This window comes from Lissotriton vulgaris, chromosome 9, assembly GCF_964263255.1.
Source record: "Lissotriton vulgaris chromosome 9, aLisVul1.2, whole genome shotgun sequence".
NCBI lineage: Eukaryota > Metazoa > Chordata > Amphibia > Caudata > Salamandridae > Lissotriton > Lissotriton vulgaris.
The window spans coordinates 230472450-230491348 of NC_141697.1; positions in this window are offsets into that span (position 1 = coordinate 230472450).

The following is an 18899-nucleotide window of genomic DNA, read 5'->3' on the forward strand; positions in this document are numbered from 1 at the left end:
TCACAGAACGCCCGCTTTTTTAAGTTTCACCGACGGAGAGCTGTAGTTCTTTGCCAGGGAACTAATGTTACCAATATAGTACAACCTAAATACATTCACACATACATACAGAGAGTGTGATCCTGGTCAGCCCCCTTTAGCCACTGGCTGTTGCCAATTTGAATGAGTTGCTATTGGTCAATGCATTTCGTGGAAGGTTACATTGGGCCCTAAATAGTCCCTGTGTCAACCTGTCTACTGTTCCCTCTCCCTTACTCAGTTGTGGTCTTTGTGCTGCACCCCTATGCCCCAGGCCATGATGTGGCCTGCGCTGCCCATACCAACAGCCTGCTGGATTGCACCTGCATGTTTAAATGTTGGCCTTGCCAGTCTTTCTTGAATTGCTTTACAAGCATTGGAAAACCTGCCAGATGCTGCTGTTTTTTCTTGATGTTTTTTTTGTACTGCACTTTGCAAGTATTGCAGCCAATTGCGTCACCTTAAAGTTAATGTCGGTGAAGCTCAGTTTCTCTGTCAAATGTCTGAGCTGCATGTAGATCACAGGGGAAGAGGTGTGGCCGCTACTGAGAGTGACATTAAACTGCTAGCTGTGCTCTGTGATCTATCTGCTTCTGTGAATATTCAGGAATATTCATATATAATTACTACACATACAAAGGAATGTGCCCTCTTGGCAGTACAAGGAGTTAAACTTTTCAGCCAATTCACCAAAGCATGTAGGAGTACGTAAAACTAGTACTCCTGTTGTACCACTCCCACACTCATAAATGCATTTGTGATTCAACCCTACTGTGTTTACTATCTTTGTGTCCTGGTATGATGGATAGACTAAGGGCATACTGACGAATTTTAATAATTGACGTGTATATTGTGTTGTTGTAAATGAATCTAGGACCCTAGTGTAATTTTCCCGATTCATGCCCTTATAAAGGTATAAATTACCCGATCCTTATATAGGCATAGAAATCATTACCATATTTAGACCGAGCCTATGCAGTCCAAATACGGCATGGCTACTTCCACTAAGTTCTGAGAATCAGCAACAATTTCTTAGAAAAACCCGCCTTCAGCAGCTAGGGCCTTCCCCTTGCCTGTATACTAATTTATCTAGGAAATCATGGAGTTTTCGAAGAACTGAGTCTTTGATGACGTTATTAAGTCCAATCATACATCAAACTCGGCACCTTCAAGATATAAATATGCCTACATTTGCCCAGACAAACACACTGTGGTTTGGAGCAGATCGACTATCTACTTGCCCGACGCCCTGCAGCAGCAAGTGCCGAAGGAAGCTGACCCTCCAGATGACGCACTGAGAGACGCTGTCTTTTCTCCGGCTGAGAAATCCAGCGCCAGTGTTTCCAGGTTACCCTTGAGGGTTGCTGGGAAATCGATTCCTGAGAGAGAGATACAAGACCTCCTTCATTCTAAACCAAGGTACAGAGCTGATTAGACCCTTAGAGAATTCTTGGATAGATTCTTAGCAGAGAAATACTAAACTTAAGCTACTCCTCACTTACTTCTTCCCTTGTACTAGACTCAGGTTAGGTACACCTGGGTAGGCGTATTTTAGAAGCACCAGTTGAGTACTTTTAGTCGTTATTTGATCTTCATTGATTTTATGTATTTTAGGTGTTTTATGGCTTAGAAACCATATCATGCTATTACAGTACTACTTTATAATACTTATCGTATTATATACTCTGTACTTTATAACCAGTATTACGATTGTAGGAGTACATTTCTTATGCTTGAGAAAGAAGTCTGTTCAATAAATACTTTTTATTGAAAACGCCTGCCTCTCTATTTTCTCAGCACCTCTGGTGAAACAAAGCATGCACGATTGACTGAGTCAAATAAGTATCTATTGTTTCCGCGACTCTAGAGATTGATTTCTTATTCTTGGGAAACAAAGTTGTCATGTTTATGCGGTTGTCAAAAACGAATCCCTTCTTGTGAATTCGAGAAAGTTTCTAGTGACCTCTGAGCTAGCTGGCACTCACAATTAAGTCTAATATATTCGGTAGAGACCTAGTCGACCTCAGTCCTACGTTTAAACTACAGGATATATTATTCCAATGCGCAGAGCCTATTGGGAATATAGGAACTATACTACAGTGTGTGATTAAATGCTCAACACTGAGGTGTCGGTACACTTTATTTATTTATAAAGGTTTATATTGCGCGAACAAGATCCCGGAGGAAATCAGAGCGCTTTCAATATGATGGGAGGAAGAACATAAATGCAATATCAACATCCGGTAGAGAGAGAGAAAAAAAAGACTGGAATGGTTACAGAATGCGGGACAATTGCGCCCAGGAGGGTAATACAATAAGCAGGTGTACACGGATAACGGGGGGGTCCCAGTATGCATTAAAGAAGAGTCGTTACAAATGGAGGTATCATGATAGTGGGAACAATGACAACAAGCAAGTTAGCCTATCTCTCTTAGGGTAAGAATTTGTTCATAAGGAATCGTTTAGCTTCCAATTTGAAAGCCTTCTTTGAAGAGACTCTGTGTACTTCCGGTGGAAGAGAATTCCATATCTTTGGTGCAGTGCCGGAGAAAGCTCAGTGACAAGTTCTTTTTTTGTTAAGGATGAGTGGTTTCAAGAGGCTCTTAAACCACAGGATAGTTCAAGTTTTTGCGCAAGGTACCTGGGAGTATTGAAGTGAAGGGCTTTGTGCACCAGAACGCAAACTTTAATTGAATTTGTGCTTCGTAGGGCAGTCAATTGAGAGGTTTTAGGACTGGGGATATATGTTCGTATTGTTTGGTGCCTGTGACCAGTCTAGCTACCGTGTTCAGTGATGTCCTTAGTGGAGCCAGGGCGTATTTGGGAAGGCCACTGAGGGTAGCACTGCCGTAGTCTAGCCATGGCAAGACAAGTGCTTGGACCACCTGCTTGAAATCATTTAGTGGAAGGAAAGGTTTGATATTTCTGAGTGACCTCAACAAATGGTTTGCTCCCTTACATACATTGCTGATATGATTTTTCATATTCAGGTGCTTGTCCATGGGGTGAGCAGCCATCACAACGCGGGCATTACCACGTGCTGCCATTACGACGCTGCTTTTACAACACAAGTGGTTTCAACGACTTGCGCTGGAGGGCGCTGTTGGAAAAGGAATAGTTTTATTTTTTAATCCAACACCTTCCCTACTGTAACGTGGGCCGGAGTTGGAATAGAAAATTAAACTATTCCACTATCCAGCGCTTAAAGCGCGATTCGTTGTAACGACTTGCGTTGTAAAAACAGCGTTGTAATGGCATGCGGGGTAAAAGCCAGCGTTTTAATGCTGACCTGACCAGTGTCCACACTGGCCAGGCCTAACCCTTCCCTTTCTGTATACATTGGACACCCCTATGGATGGCCCAAGGTACCCCCCTGGGCAGGGTGCAGTGTATGTGAAAGGTAGAGCATGTACTTGTGTGTGTGACATGCTCTGGTAGTGAATTACAGCCATTTTCGTTTTCACTATTGAAAGGCTATCTTGCCCATAGGCTATAACGGGAAGTGCTGTGTATAATGTTTACCTGCATATCTTCCCATAGGAGCAAGATAGAAAATAAAAGTCTGGTATCCCTTAACTCAGAATTTAATAACCCATCTTTTAGGAAGGATGGCTTTTAAATCCTGTGTTTGAAAACAGCACTTTTAGAAAGTGGCTGCTTTCTTGTCTGACCCTTCGTTTTGCCTTTGGCTGTTTGTGAATTCACTGTCTGGTGACAAGGCTGGGGAATTCCAGGAGACATAATGAGGCCTCCCAGTGGTGAATAGAGAGATCTGCATCTAGATGGGCGGGAGGAGTTGCACCTGGGACCTGAATAGGACTGTGCCTGCCCCCCACAGTGCTGGCTCCACCCCCTGTGGTGAGTCTGATGTCTCTGCCCTGCACTGTGAAAGGAGAGAGCGATCCAGAACTGGTTTGGACCGGGCTCAGAGCCCTCCTGCATAAAGGGAACACAGACTTTTTGGGGTATAAGTACAGGACCCCAGACCACTGAACTTTAGATCATCCTGGAATCAAGAAGGAACCTCTGCCAAGGAGAAAGCTGGAAGACTGAAGAGGAAGGACTGTTCTGCTGTGTACTTGTGGGCTGACCTGCAGTTCCTTTGCTGCCAAGGAGAGGGGAAGGACTTTGCTTTGTGCTGTGTCCCCTTTCTTGAAGAGATCTCCAAGGGCCTGAGTAGAGCTGGCTCCCTGTTAAGAAGTCCCAGGAACAAAAGGACTTCACCCCCTGAACTCTATTGAGAGAGTTCTGTCCTTTCTAGAGTGCTAGGGCCAGTTGTGGTGCCTCTGGAAATTGTACCTGTTGTTTGGGAAGCTTGAAAAGGAGAAACTAAGACAATCTGCAAATTTTCACGCATCGCTCGCTTGCGGAGTGCATCCCGACAGTGCCAGGAAATTCTCGCCGCCGCGAAGATCGAGATCGCCGCAGCGCCTGTTGAACCCTTCACTGGCGGAACGCCAGTGTGGGAAGAGTACCATCGCTGCGAGTATTGCCACAGAGCCTGTCGTCACTGGGGGAGATCGCCGCACCGCTTGCTTGCGGACCGCATCACGTCGATATGAGTGTCGTCACAGAGCCATTGCAGCGAGAGGAGAAGATTGACGCTGCACATCGCAGCCGCACCTGAGATCGTCGCCGTCCCGAAGATCGTCACATCGTACCTTTGCAAGACGCTTCCTACGAAACCTGCGCACCGGAATCCATACAAGGTATCGCATCCCTCCCCATACAGACTGGACTCATCGCAACACGCCCGTTGCATCCAGTGTGGTTGTCGCATCATCTCCCCAGGGTCCCAGGAGTGACGCATCACTTGTTTTTCAATGCTACAGCTTTCACTTGGAACTTTTGTCGCATCTAAAGGTACTCTTAGCTAAACATGACGTAACTGTGGATTATTTTAACGCAACCCTAAGAACTCTTTTATAATGATATTCTTGAACTGTGTATGTTGGATTTTTGTCATTTTGGTCTTGTTTAGTTCAGATTAAATCCTTCTCTTTTTCTAAACTGGTGTGGAGTCCATTTGTGGTGTTTTCACTGTGTTACTGTGAGTGTTGTTACAAATACTTTACACATTGCCTTTGATAAGCATGTCGGCTCATGCCAAGCTACCAAGGGGGTGAGCAGGGGTTATCTAAAGAGTGTATCCCCCTTACCCTGACTAGAGGCAAGGGTCCCTATTAGTCACAAGAACCTACCTGTGCCTACTAGAGACCCCAAAATCTAACAGTGGTCGATTTGCCCTTTTCAAAGGGGTCAAGGGGGAAGGCGGCACTTGAGGAAGGCAATAGAGCCTTCTTAGAGGTGAGGTCAGCAGCGATGAGTCTTGATTTCTCAGAGAAGAAAGCGGCAAGTTCGTCGCATGAGGTTGGCTGCCACCAGGTTCAGAGTGGTTTGGACCAACGACTGATTGCTGTTTGACCAATTCGAACAGTTTCTTGGGGCGGTTTGCAGCTTGATCCAGTTGGTGTCTGAAGTAGTTAGCCTTGGCACTCTTGATTTGTTTGTTGTAGAGGCTCCTGACATCTCTAAGGAGTTTTAGTTGGTCTGAGGAGGGATTGGATCACCAGGAGTGTTCAACTGCCCTAAGGTTGCATCATTCAGTGTTTAAGTTATCATTATACCACGGTTTGTATTTTTGTTGAGATATTTTTATGTTGGAGTGGAGCAATGTCATCCATGATGTTGGTGATTGTCGAATTGTAGGCGTCGGCGAGTGATTGCAACTCGACCAAGTCAAGTTGGGCGGAGAGGGCAGATTTACATTGGGCAGCTAGATCGTCAGAGTTTATTGATCTGAGGTCTCTTTTCCATATTTATGTGCTTTCAATGGTTGTGCCTTCATCATCAACACCTCCCTGTTAATGTTAAAGAGGATGCCATGGTGGTCAGACCAATCACAAGGGGTCCTGGAATCTAGTGTGATGGTCTGCCCTTTAGAGATGATGAGGTCTAGAGTTTCTCCTTTAACATGAGTTGGTTGGTCATAGTGCTGAGTCAGATCTTGATCATTTAAGAATGATGTAAGGCATGATACAGCGAAGTCGTTGGGGTTAGACCAGTGAAGGTGATATTTGCAAACGAGTGTGGGATTCATTGCATTATCTGGTAATGAGCCACTAAAAGCAATATACAAGGTAACAGCTACAGTCCAGCAGCCAAAGAGCACCTGTGCAAGGAAAAGCTCGACCACACAACAGGGACAGGCTTACATGTGTAAAACAACGACACAACTTTCTTCTGTTTTTAAAAACGTTCTTGCTTTCTTGTGAAACAATGGCCTAACCCTACAACATAAAGTGATTAAAGTTTAGAGAAAGGAATCATATGGTTGCTAAATTCATGGAAATGTTAATCAAATCAAATTAATTTTACCACTTTCTCGTCAAAGTTGCTGCGAACCAGAATAGAACTAATCTTACAAAAAGCCTCAGGTCACAACAGAACAAAATTCTCAGGTATTGACTCTATTTCGTAAAAAAGGAGAAAGGAGTTGTTATGTTGGAGTTGCAGTTCATGTTCTGTCCAGTGAGGCTACCAAATAACAACACTTGTACAAAAATACATACTTTAGGTATGGTTGGTGTGAGTATTCTATTCTTGGTCACAAGCACTAGACTCTTAACAGACATATAAATAAAGTAGAAATAAAGTACACCAAATGGTACACTAAAATACAAATTATAATTTGTATTGTTTATTATTGGTACAACACAAGCTTCAAGGCACTTCCTTGGTCACAACATTTCACATAAAGTCCCCAGATTGAGCCACCTTCCATGGAAGGAAAGAGTGAGCTCCAGTCTTCCTTTAGGAAGAGTGGCAGAACAATTGTATAGAATTATCTAAATTAAATTTTAAATGAATAATGAACCATTAAAATGAATACATTTAAATTAAAAAAAACATTAAAGCCAAATTCCACTCCCTGTGAAAGGGAGAGAGAAGAGCTGATTCTCTACAGTAAGATGAGAAGATAAGATAATCCTGAATTCTCCAATAGGATAGGATTTGGAGTCATTATGGGGGCAGTCACAGCTTCTTGTGGTGGTAGGTATGTTCTTTGTACTATTGACTTAATCTATACACATTTCTGACATACCAGCATCATATCAGCTTATTGGGCTGCCTAAATATCTTGATTAGTACCTTCAGTTTAGGCAAAAGTCCTAGTTATATGTTCATTGGCAATACTTTCAAAGGGCACCACCTAATATCCAACAACATCTATGCTACCACGGAGCAACATATGTTGCTGTAGAATACAGATGTGACAGAGCCTATGTTTCCAATACTGTGGTGAGTTATAACGGGGTATACCCTAAGAACTCTCTGACCTGGGTCAGTTAAGTAGATACGTATAAAGTGGGAAACTATAAATGCAGCAATTACAAAGCTTGTGCATTATGCATAGAAACAAAGACAATCACGCACAACAACCTGACAATCAATCTGAAAACGCTAACAAATTGCAACAGTAATGGAGTCATTTACGCCATTTTTTGTCCATGTGGATTCATCTACATAGGCCAAACCAAGCAGAAAATCAAAAACCGGGTACTGCAACATTGCAGCAGAATAAGATGCCAAACAATAGGGGCCCCCCTGGTAGACCATTTTTTGGCGAAGACTCACACACCTGAATCTCTTAAATGGGTGGTCATCGAAAAAATCCCACTGGGACCCAGGGATGGAGATTTGAACTCAATTATGAACTTAAGAGAATGCAAATGGATGCAGTCCTTTGACTCCGTCCAAAATGGATTAAATGAATTGGATGCCACTTTCTCCCAAATGGCTTTGATTAATCATGAATAATCCAATGTGTTGGTAATATAGGAGTGTATAGACTGGTACATTTTCTGCAATGAACAGTTCGGTGTCCTGATGTGTACTAAATGATCCATTTTGGTCTAACATCCCGATGATAAGCGTCATACTACTCAAGTTAAATGGTATGATCCAATGTAGCCAGACGCCATGGGATTATGTATTATATTGCACTACTAGTTTTGAATGCCTAATGACCAGTTCGACGTCCGTAAATGTACTGAATGTTTTAACTTTGTATGACATCCCAACATCAAATCACGTTAATGCAATGCTATGTGTCCCCTTAAACTAGCACAATTGAAACTGAGTGTACTCCTTTCTTTAAACAAGTTCCGACAATCTCCTGATACAACCGCAATGATATCCAAAAGAGTAAAGAAACTCTTCAAACGTAAACTCTAGGGACCCGGCGGTCTAACGGAGGGTTTTTGTAGGCACTCCCTTAAAGCAGTTGGGTCCCTCTCCCCTGATTGGCTTAGCAGGGACGAGCCTTCAGGAAGTATCGAGCACCTCGAGGCAGATCACTCACTGCTCGGCAGCGAAGATGGATACACGCGTTTCCTAGCAGATTTCACAGTGAGAAATGCCCTGAGACCTGCAATGACTTCCGCATGTATGATTTAGCAGGTGATAAATGCCTTTTAACCTGCAATCACCTTAGCATGCTAGACTATATTTATATACCGTGACTGTACTGGCCATTCAACTTGTTCTGTCCTAAACGATGAATATCGTGATGACACCACGGCGCATGAGTGAGCCTTTAAAGCATTTGCACCATGTCCACTATTGCTTTTGGCCCTCCATAGGTGATAAATGCCCTCCAACCTTCCACTACGCCCGGATGCTAGATGTTTAATTTTTACATCGCTAGTATACCGAGTCCTTATCCTTTGGATCCTTGACCCGCTCTGTCCAGAGCGTAATTTTATGACAACATGACATACGAGTGAGCCTTTTAAGCAACATTTTGGCTTATTCTCACAATATTCATTATTGTTTTTGTCCTCCAGAACCCCGAGGGCTGCGAGATTATTCGCGCACCCCCAAAGGTCTCCGTTGGACACATGACTAACCGGAAATACCAGATATACTAATTGGAAGGCAACGATGTCCCAGTAAGTGCCCCCATGTTATTTCCCGCCAATCCAAATGCAGCTAGGGTTCCATTGGTACCCGACAGTAACACCGTTCCTTTTTAAACAATTGCAGGTAATATTTGTCTACATAGGAACCGAGGATGGTCCAATCCTAATGGCCACTGAACGGCCTTACACAAAGTAAGAATTTTAATCCCTCTACCTAGTCCTAGTGCAATCATGATCTCTACTAAAGGCCAGATACATTCATTTTAATTGTATTATTCATAGGCTCTCCTGTTCTTTTTATGTCCTGAAGAAGACCCCAGCATGAGGCTTCAACCAACCCTTAAACTGGGGGTCGAAATGTAGACCAGACTATACCTACCCTCTAACCATAGGAGAAACTAATGGAGTAATACAGATCCTATGCTAAAGAGTTACTTGGAACTACTGATCCTAATCAGACTGTAAAGGCCATACTGAATATCACTGTGATTGATTTATGGTCACAACAACCTTTACCCAGTCCCCACCTTTACCCCATCACACCCATCCCATCTAACTATCTCTTTTCCTCATCACTTTGAGCGCGTTGATATGTTACAATGCAGATAATATGTGTGAATCTTTTCTACATATGAAGTTTTTCTATGCACTAAATTGATACTCGTGTCCTTAAATATTTGTTTGATTCAATGAAGTAATTGAAATGTTCTTTCATATGTTTAATTTTTATTCCACAATTTCTGGTACTTATTGAATGATACTAAGTATCCAGGTAACAAGGTGCTTAAATAAAAGTTTTTGCACTACATGGATGGGATGTTGATAATTTACAATTGGCAATATTCATGTGAGACATTTGAGGTTTTTGTTAATTAATAGACTCTGACCACTTTATACGTATCTACTATGTTTCCAATACTGACAGCACGTTCCATCCTAAAACAAGTACACACACTAACACCAAAAGCAACATCAATAGAACCATGCATGCTTTAACGAGAAATTAAATCAATTCAGCTATACCCATTACTGGAAGAAAAGTATACGTAAAATATAATATTATTATATATGGGGTGTAGGCCTATTCAGGGCTTTAGACAGGGGTTGTCTAAACCCCTGAATAGGCCTACACCCCACCTCGATCCCTCATACCGTAATCACAGATGTGGACACACTGTGACAAAAAAACGAAAATTACTGCTGAAAAAAGTATTGTATTGAAACTATAGGGGTAGGCCGGAAATTCTGAAGGGAGATCCTTTTTTGTCAAGTTTATTGCTGGATCCCTTATGCATTATTTAATTTGAATTACTCACCTGTGGAAATCCACTCCTGTTTTTCTATTTCTCCTTCACTAGAGCACATTTTCTCACACCCTTTCTCCTTTTCTTGATGATAACCGTCACACTCGCTTAAAACTGTGTATTATGCATTTGAACTATTGATTTGGATTTTTTTTGTCTTATACTTTACTATGACTAAATAAATAGAACATGAACTTGTTATTTTGAAGTGGCCTGAACCCTGTTTGCCTTTTTCATATTTGTGCCTTTGAACATTATGCCAAGGCTGACACTTGGCAAGATGGTTATATGGGACTCTGAATGGGATGGTTCCGAGGCAAGTGGGAGACCACCATGGGCAGAGTCTTATCAGACAAGAATTGGGCCCGGATGCTGTCCTCCCCACAGAATTTATCCCCCTATACCCATTTTAAGGTGATCCAATGTAACTATTTATATCAGACTTACCTCATCCCGAAGAGACTGGTTGCTATTTACGTTGGAACCTCCACGGTGCTTCGCATGCTGTACTTCTGAGAATGCCGACTTTTGTCACATGACATTGTTCTGCACCAATGTGCAGGTGTTTTGGAAGACGATAAATGAGACATTACACCCGAATTTACCCAGCACCTTGGAGGTCTGCCTACTGGGTCTGTTTCTACGCCCTGGACCCAAGAACATGGGTTACAGGTTTTTGGATTCGACACTTATAGTAGCTAAGTGACTTATTGCTATGACATAGAAAGCAGCAGCTGGGCCAGTAACGGTGAGATGGGAATCAGTGGTTAGAGACTGGGCAAGGGCAGAAGACCAAGATCTGCGTAGGGAAGAAGCACGAGGCATCCATAGAACCCTTATTGCGCTATTGTTGGAAGAGGTGCTAAAAGCTTTTGATAACCCTGGAGACCCAGAGGGTCTTCCCTGGAGATCTCAGTATCTGAGAGTGTGGATGAGGTGAATCCCTTAGAACAATAGTGTTTATTTATTTATTATTTATTAGGAAGTGATATATATACAGGTGCGCACTTTGCTCGATTTGTATTATACGGCGGCCCCTGGCCGTGCAGCAGAGCACCATCCCTGGCTGAAGCAGAACTGGATGTACAGCACAGGGAGACCTGAGCGTTGCACGCAGCAGCGCTTCTGAAGGTACAGCGCTCCGCTTTAAATGACTGTTCCTGAATCCCTACCTTCTCCCCCTACTTAAGGGATGAACACAGATATCCGAATCTGCTTGAAATCAGGAAACCCACTGAAGGGTCTGTTGTCAATTGTGCCTCGGACTACAAGGACCATCAATCCTGGTGGTGGAACATGCATTAGCCACGCCCATTATGGGCGGCACTGTCTAAACCAAATAAAGTTGGACTTTCAAAGGCACAATCACAGCCTGTTTTCTGCGTCAGCCCCAAGAAGAAGAGGCGTTGGCCTCGAAACGCGTAGGGTGCATGCAAGGATGAATAATTCACAGGAGCAGTGGGGTTTCCAGGGCACGAGGTGACAGAGAGCTGGAAGGCACGGCGCGCTGTGTGTGACTGCTGCAAGCGCAGGTGCGCACTTTGCTCGATTTATATATATATATATATATATATATATATATATATATATATATTCAGGACAAAGGATGCGGCACACCAAATGGTTTTTGCTTATTTTAATAGCAAGCTCTCCCCCACCAACTCGTTTCAGCCAACAAGGATTTTCTCACGGTCTTGTTGGCTGAAACGCGTTGGTGGGGGAGAGCTTGCTATTAAAATAAGCAAAAACCATTTGGTGTGCCGCATCCTTTGTGCTGAAGGATTTAAAAAACGGACCTGGACCCGGACACTATCACGAGCACCGGCTGTGGAGCGCCCCTGAGCGAAGGGTCACTTTGGAGGATAAATATATATATATATATATATATATATATATATATATATATATATATATATATAGCGGTGGCCAGACCCGAGGGCATCGCACCACTTTACAACAGATTTAAGCAGAAATCACATAAGAAAGGCATAGTCCAACATAAATGTTCAGAGAACCCAGTGTGCTGAGCATCATTGAGGAGGGGAAGTCCTGAGATAGACTCGATGAGTGCACAGTGTCTTGAGCTCAACCTCATTCCGGGAGTAGGGCACAAGGGGGGGATCGGGGAGGGTGGAAGAGGTAGGTAGAAGTGGGGCATTGTAAAGGGGCTGTAAGGTGCTTTAAGAGGTAGGTTGAGGGGGAGCCTTATCGAGTGGCTGAAAGAGGTAGGTTGTAAAGGAACATTGTCAAGGGGCTGCGGAGTGCAAGCGTGTGCGTTTCGGCGGCGGCTCTCAGTTTAGGAAAAATGGGTGAGGTAGAGGTCTTCTAGGAGTCTTTTGTATTTTATAAAGGAAGGGACAGTCCTGATATCGGCTGGGATGGAGTTCCAGATTTTTGGTGCATTTCCAGTGAAGGATCATGCAGTGGTTTTTTGTTTGTGTGTGTTTATGGGGATGAGTAGCATGGTGTTGGACCTCCTGAGGTTTCTTGTCTGGCCGGCTTTCTTGAGTTTGGAGGCCAGGTATTCCGGTTTCCCTGTGTGCAAGGCTTTGTGCGTGAGGCAGGCCATCCGAAAGCTGGCTCACATTTTGAGGCGGAGCCATTTAGGTTCTCTGAGTGCGGGTGATAGGTGGTCATATTTCTTAACTCCGGTGACCATTCTGGCAGCTGCATTGAGAGTTGTTTTGAGGGGTGCTAATTGGGATCAAGCTGTACCGGTGAAGAATTAGCCAGGGTGAGATTACTGTTCAAGGCATCGATTGCTTTTAGCCACTCTACGCTTTGAGGGTTTTCTTCTTTGTTGGAGATGAGGATGAATTCAGTTTTGTCTTGATTGAGTTTAAGGTGACAGCCAGTGTTGCACTTCTCTAAGAGTGTTGTTGAGTCTTAGAATGTCATTAATGGAGGAGGTTTCCAAGTAGATCTGGGTGTCATCTGTTGAGTTTTTTGAGAAGGGTGGTGAGGGGTTCCATGTACATGTTGAACAGTTGAGGGGAGAGCACTGAGCCTTGGGGGACACCTCTGCTGACGGGGTGTAGGTCGACGTAAAGGTTTTGATTTTTACCCTTTGGGAACGATTGTGTAAGAAGGAGGAAAAACATTTTAGGACCTCCCCGTCTGCACCCACTCTATCTTAGAGAGCCTTGATGAGTAGATTGTGGTCAACCGTGTCAAATGCTGCTGATGCAAAACAAGGACTAATCACCAACTTTATGGATAGATTTTTTCATTTTATTATTCAAAAAGTATATATTTTTTTCCCTTTTTTTAATTTTCTTTTAAATATATCTCAATTGATCAATAGTTCATTGTATTTTTGGCAACATTTACAGAAATTCATTAAAAAACATATAACAGACAGACATATAGCATTAGACATGACAGATGATGGAGGATATGCAGTAAATGAACACCTATCCATAAAGTTGGTGATTAGTCCTTGTTTTGTGGGTTGTAAACTGTATCTTTAATTATTTTTTGTAATTTTCTATTTGAGTGTGTTCACTTGGCTATAGACCTTTTCCAAACGTATTGTTTTTCCCTATGTATAGCAAGTGCATTATTATATAGGCGTCCCCTACTTCCAAAACAGCAATTTGCAGTAAACATTCCATATTTACAAATGTATACATTTTTCCGTACACTTATTTGTTGTAATGACATAACAATAGGGGTTCCCATACCTTCATACCTTTATTTCTCTCTTTTTGTCCTTTACATTTATATAGTGAGATTTCCTGTAGACTGATATTCAGTAGCCGATGCAGCCATAACAGGTATGTAGGTGGCTCTGTGGCATTCCATGCAGTGGCTATCAGCAACCGTGCTATTAGCTAATGTTATGAATACAAAATCTCTGTGTGATGTATCAAGATTTGGCCGACTGTCATAACCTAATAACATTAAGACTGAAGTGATTTTAATTTCCTTATTAAGTGTCTTTAGCCCAAATTCCTATATACCATTTTTAAGCATTAAACGTTTGGTACACAAGTAAAACATATGTATAATGTCTGCCGGACCTGTTTGACATCTCGGGCATCTATCATTCTCCCTCTTGCCCCATCCATGGAGCTTGGCCGGCGTATAATATAATTTATACAGAGTTTTATAATGCTCGGCTTCTAGATTGCCTGAAAAGAAGTTCTGTAACCCTAATTCGAGCGACATATCCAAATCGGCCTCCCCATCACCTAGAATTTCTACCTATTTTGCTTCTGTTTTTACCATGTCATCTGGGAGTATCTTAATTAATTTCTGATAGTAATCCCTTATCCTACTATCCTGTCACTTACTGATTTCCAACATTGGGATTTTATCCAAATTAATAAACTCCTTGGGGAGAATTATTATACGGCTCTGGACCTGCATATACTTGAACTGTGTATTATTACTGATACCAAATCTCTGCAAGAGCCCGGGAAATGAGATATAATCATTGTTCTGAAACAGATCCACCACCCTAACTATACCCGCCTGCTCCCAACTCCTTGCCATACCATCATATAGCACTTCCAGTAATACAGCTGAGCGCCACAGTGGGGTATAACTATTATACCTGGGAATTTTCAAGATCTTTTTTAAGACCTTCCAGGCCCCCTTGACACACCTAAACAGCGTTTTTTTATCATAGCTTGGTTCAAGTTGGCTTAAGAAAAGCCCTTCTGCATCATTTCATATAGACAGCAGATATATTGTGGGTAAGGCAATAAAGGTGACAGTTTATTCCTGGGGCCTTATTTATGAAGGCCTTGCGCCGCTGGTGCGTCACTTTTAACATGGGAAAAAGTGACGCACCGGTGGCGCAAGGCCTTCATAAATAGGCCCCCTGGACCCCAACCTTGGTCAGGTAGTTCTGTGTATTTAGCATGACTATTCCTAATAGTCAGGAGGCGTCCACCCTGTGGCCAGGGATGACCATGTCCAACAAGGCAAGGCAAACAGCCTTTTGTTTAGAAGGACCCTCACTCACCACTAGTTGGTGACATGCTTCATCATCGTGTCCCCGCTGGGGTGACCGAATGCCGCCCCAGCGTGCTACAACGCCTGAGTTACAGCGGAGCGGGTTTGGTGGTGAGTGTACTAGTGATTAAACTCAAATGTGTGTGCAGAATAAGTGAGTGCAAAATTAAAAAATACAGGGTTAGAGCCCAAACAAAATATTTAATGCAGGCTAACCCGTATTAAGGTTAAAAATGTGAAAATCGGACAACCAATGGTACTGTATTAGGTGACCTGTGTCCTTAATTACAACAACTGGTCAACATGTTTCTGCTGTCAAAAAAGCGGGATCGCGCAGCATTCGTCAGGACCACACTAAATGGCACTCCGGGGGTATGCACGCTCTAAGGTACACCCTCCCGTGAGGCACTTATGTGAAAAATACAAAAATTAGTTAAAAAGAAGAAATTACTCACGGTTATTAACCGTGGCGGCGCACTGTGGAGTACAGTCGCCTAGAGGTACGAATTTTAAGAAACTCGTAGACTTCCTGGGTCAGGACAGCGTTGGGCAATGTTCACGCCGCGTCTTTCACGCCTGCGACTCCCCACCCTGCACCTACATCAAGGGACCGCCGTCTGCCCGGAAGGACACGCTGGGGCGGCATTCGGTCACCCCAGCGGGGACCCGATGATGAAGCATGTCACCAACTAGTGGTGAGTGAGGGTCCTTCTAAACAAAAGGCTGTTTGCCTTGCCTTGCTGGACATGGTCATCCCTGGCCACAGGGTGGACGCCTCCTGACTATTAGGAATAGTCATGCTAAATACACAGAACTACCTGGCCAAGGTTGGGGTCCAGGAATAAACTGTCACTTTTATTGCCGTTTCATTTGTTTTTGGGTATATGGGTTTTTTTTTAGTTACACTTAAGCACTCCTTTGTTGTTTTTGATATAACCTTAGGGGGCACAGGAGTGTTGACTCGAGCCCTAACTCTCCCGTTGATACATAAATATTGTGGGTAAGCACAGGACCTCGGTTCTCTAGTTCTCTGGTAGGAGTAAGATACCCATCTGCTGCAGAGCAGTGGCCCAATAATAGAATAAGATGTTGGGGGGCTCCCCATCTGCCATGCTCTCTTGGGAGAGTCATACGTTTCAGTGCTCGCCGTGTCTTCTGATAGCCCTAAATAAAATTAGTGAACAAGGCATTTATTTTAATTATCTTATCTTCTGCCAATTCCAAGGGTATTGCCCGAAGAAGATATAATATTTTAGGAAAAAAAACATTTTGTTACATTCATTCTTACTATTATTGTAAGAATTCATTTGTCTAGTCGTTTAAGTCCCAAGCTTGCTTTATCCACTACAGAATCAATATTGTTTGCCCAAAGAGTATCCATACACATTGTTATATTTATCCCTAGATAAGTAGTCATTGCACTTTTATGGGAATCTTTTAACTGGCAATGGGAAGAGCAGATGATTTGAGCTTTCCCCTTATTCAAAAGGTATCCAGATTTTTTCCCAAACTCGTCAGTCATACTTTCAATCTCCCTAATTGCCGTTTCCTGGTTCGGACGTGATTATTGGATGTCGTCCACATACACTAAAATCTTGGTTTCATATCCTTTAGTACTTACGGGCTTAGTTGCTTGATTTGAAGAATTTGGCTGATAAATAGGTCCAGATAGATGGCGAATAAAATAGGGAGCAAGGGCACCCTTGTCACGTCACTCTAGCCATCTCGATCCTCCCTTACGTATTGCTCATTATTTGCAGCTGGGCATAGGGTTTATAGTACATAGCTTTAATAACCCTCACAAGCTGTGGCCCAAGCCCCCTTTCTACCAAAGTACCCCACAGATATTGCCACGATATCCGGTCGAAAGCTTTCTCTGCGTTCAGGAGGACCACAGCCAAATTGCTGGATTCTACTTCTGCTATGTCAAGTAGTGCAATGACTCTTCTGAAGTGGTCTGTGGTCCCCCTGCCTGGGACAAAGCCATGCTGCAAGGTGATACTAATGCCTCTATGACCCCTTGTAACCGTTTGGCTATAACTTTTGAGTATACCTTAGCATCGGAATTCATAAGTGAAATCGGAGGATAAAAGCCAGGTAGCTCTGCTGGTTTACCCTTTTTTGGAAATATCACCACGTCTGTTTCCTACCATGATGGGGGCGGGATCCCGCTATGCTGCACACACAGGAATAGGTTGTGCATAATTGGAGCAATCTCGTGTGCAAGGATTTTGTATATTTCTAGGGGGATTTTATCAGAACCTGATGCTTTCCCCGCAGAGAGGGATCCTGTAGCCTCCCGGACCTCTTCCAAAGTAAATTCTTTGTCGATCTCCTGAGCTTTAGCTTCATCTATTCTTGTTAGTGCAGGCCACTCAGGATCATGACCTGTCGGGCTTATTTCTAGAGAGTCCGCTAGATATAGCCTTCTATAAAACACCTCAAAGACATCTATGATCTTTTTCTAACATTTTGGCCATTACTGTCTTTGATTTTTAATATGGGTTTCCTGATGCTCTTTTGCCATGATCGCAGTGCTAGTAGTCTTCCTGCTATCTCACCATATTTAGACATTTCTCCCCAATATACTTGATATGTTTGGGCCAATCTTTCCTGAAAGAAACTGTTGATTTCGGCCTTGACTAAAGCTAGTTTCACCATATGTCCCCCTGAGTGAGTCTTCCTGCCCTCCCTTGCGAATCAACTTAACATGCTCTGCCTCCAATTCTGCCAGATTTTCTATTAATGAGTCGACCTTTGCCTTCAGCTGTTTCTGCTGTGGCCCCACAAAGCTAATAACTTCTCCCCTTAGACCAGCTTTATAAGTATCCCACACTATAATAGGTGAAGCACTATACCTAATAATATTTTTTTTATCAAATGACCAGGTACTCTGTTTTTTGTCACACCCCAATCCTGTTATTTCCAGCAAAAGCGGATTGTGGTCTGAAAAGAGTTGTGGTAATTTTTTGATTCCACCTTGTCCAGCATTCTGCATGAGGCTAGAAAAATGGCTAAATGCACATACTTCCTATGGGGATGAGAGTAATAGGTATATCCAGGTCACTCGAGATTTTCTCCGCCAATACATCAATCAGTCCATGGCTAACTTTAAAGGCAGTCAATGCCCTGTATACTTTAGGATTCTTCCCTTCGTATTTCAGGGTCCGAGTTATAGTCATATCTAAATGTATGTCTAGATCACCACAGACAATCATTGGCTCTGGCCAGGAGGAAAGCTCTACTTCAAGTTCTTCCCAAACTTCAGGATCGTCCTGCTTTGACCCGTATATAGCCACCACTGTCACCCCCATTGCTAGCTGTGCTATTGCCCAATGCCCCCATTTATTAGCTACTACCCGTTTGGCCATTCCCATGGAGTATTTGGAATATATAGCTACTCCTCTAATCATAGAGGTCTGGGTAGAGCATATCGCCAAGTTATATCCTCTGATCTAAAGATCGCTTTTATTATTCCAAGGGATATGCATTTCCTGTAAACAGATTATATCTGCATTGATGGTTTTAAGTATTTCATAGACCATACTTCTCTTGTTCTTATCGTTTAGCCCACCCACATTGACTGAACAAATCATAATTCTAGCCATATTGTCCTGTAGCTTTCCTCCTTATTGACCTTTGCTTGTTAATTTCCTCAAATTGTTTTTTTCATCCTTAGTGTTCATACCTG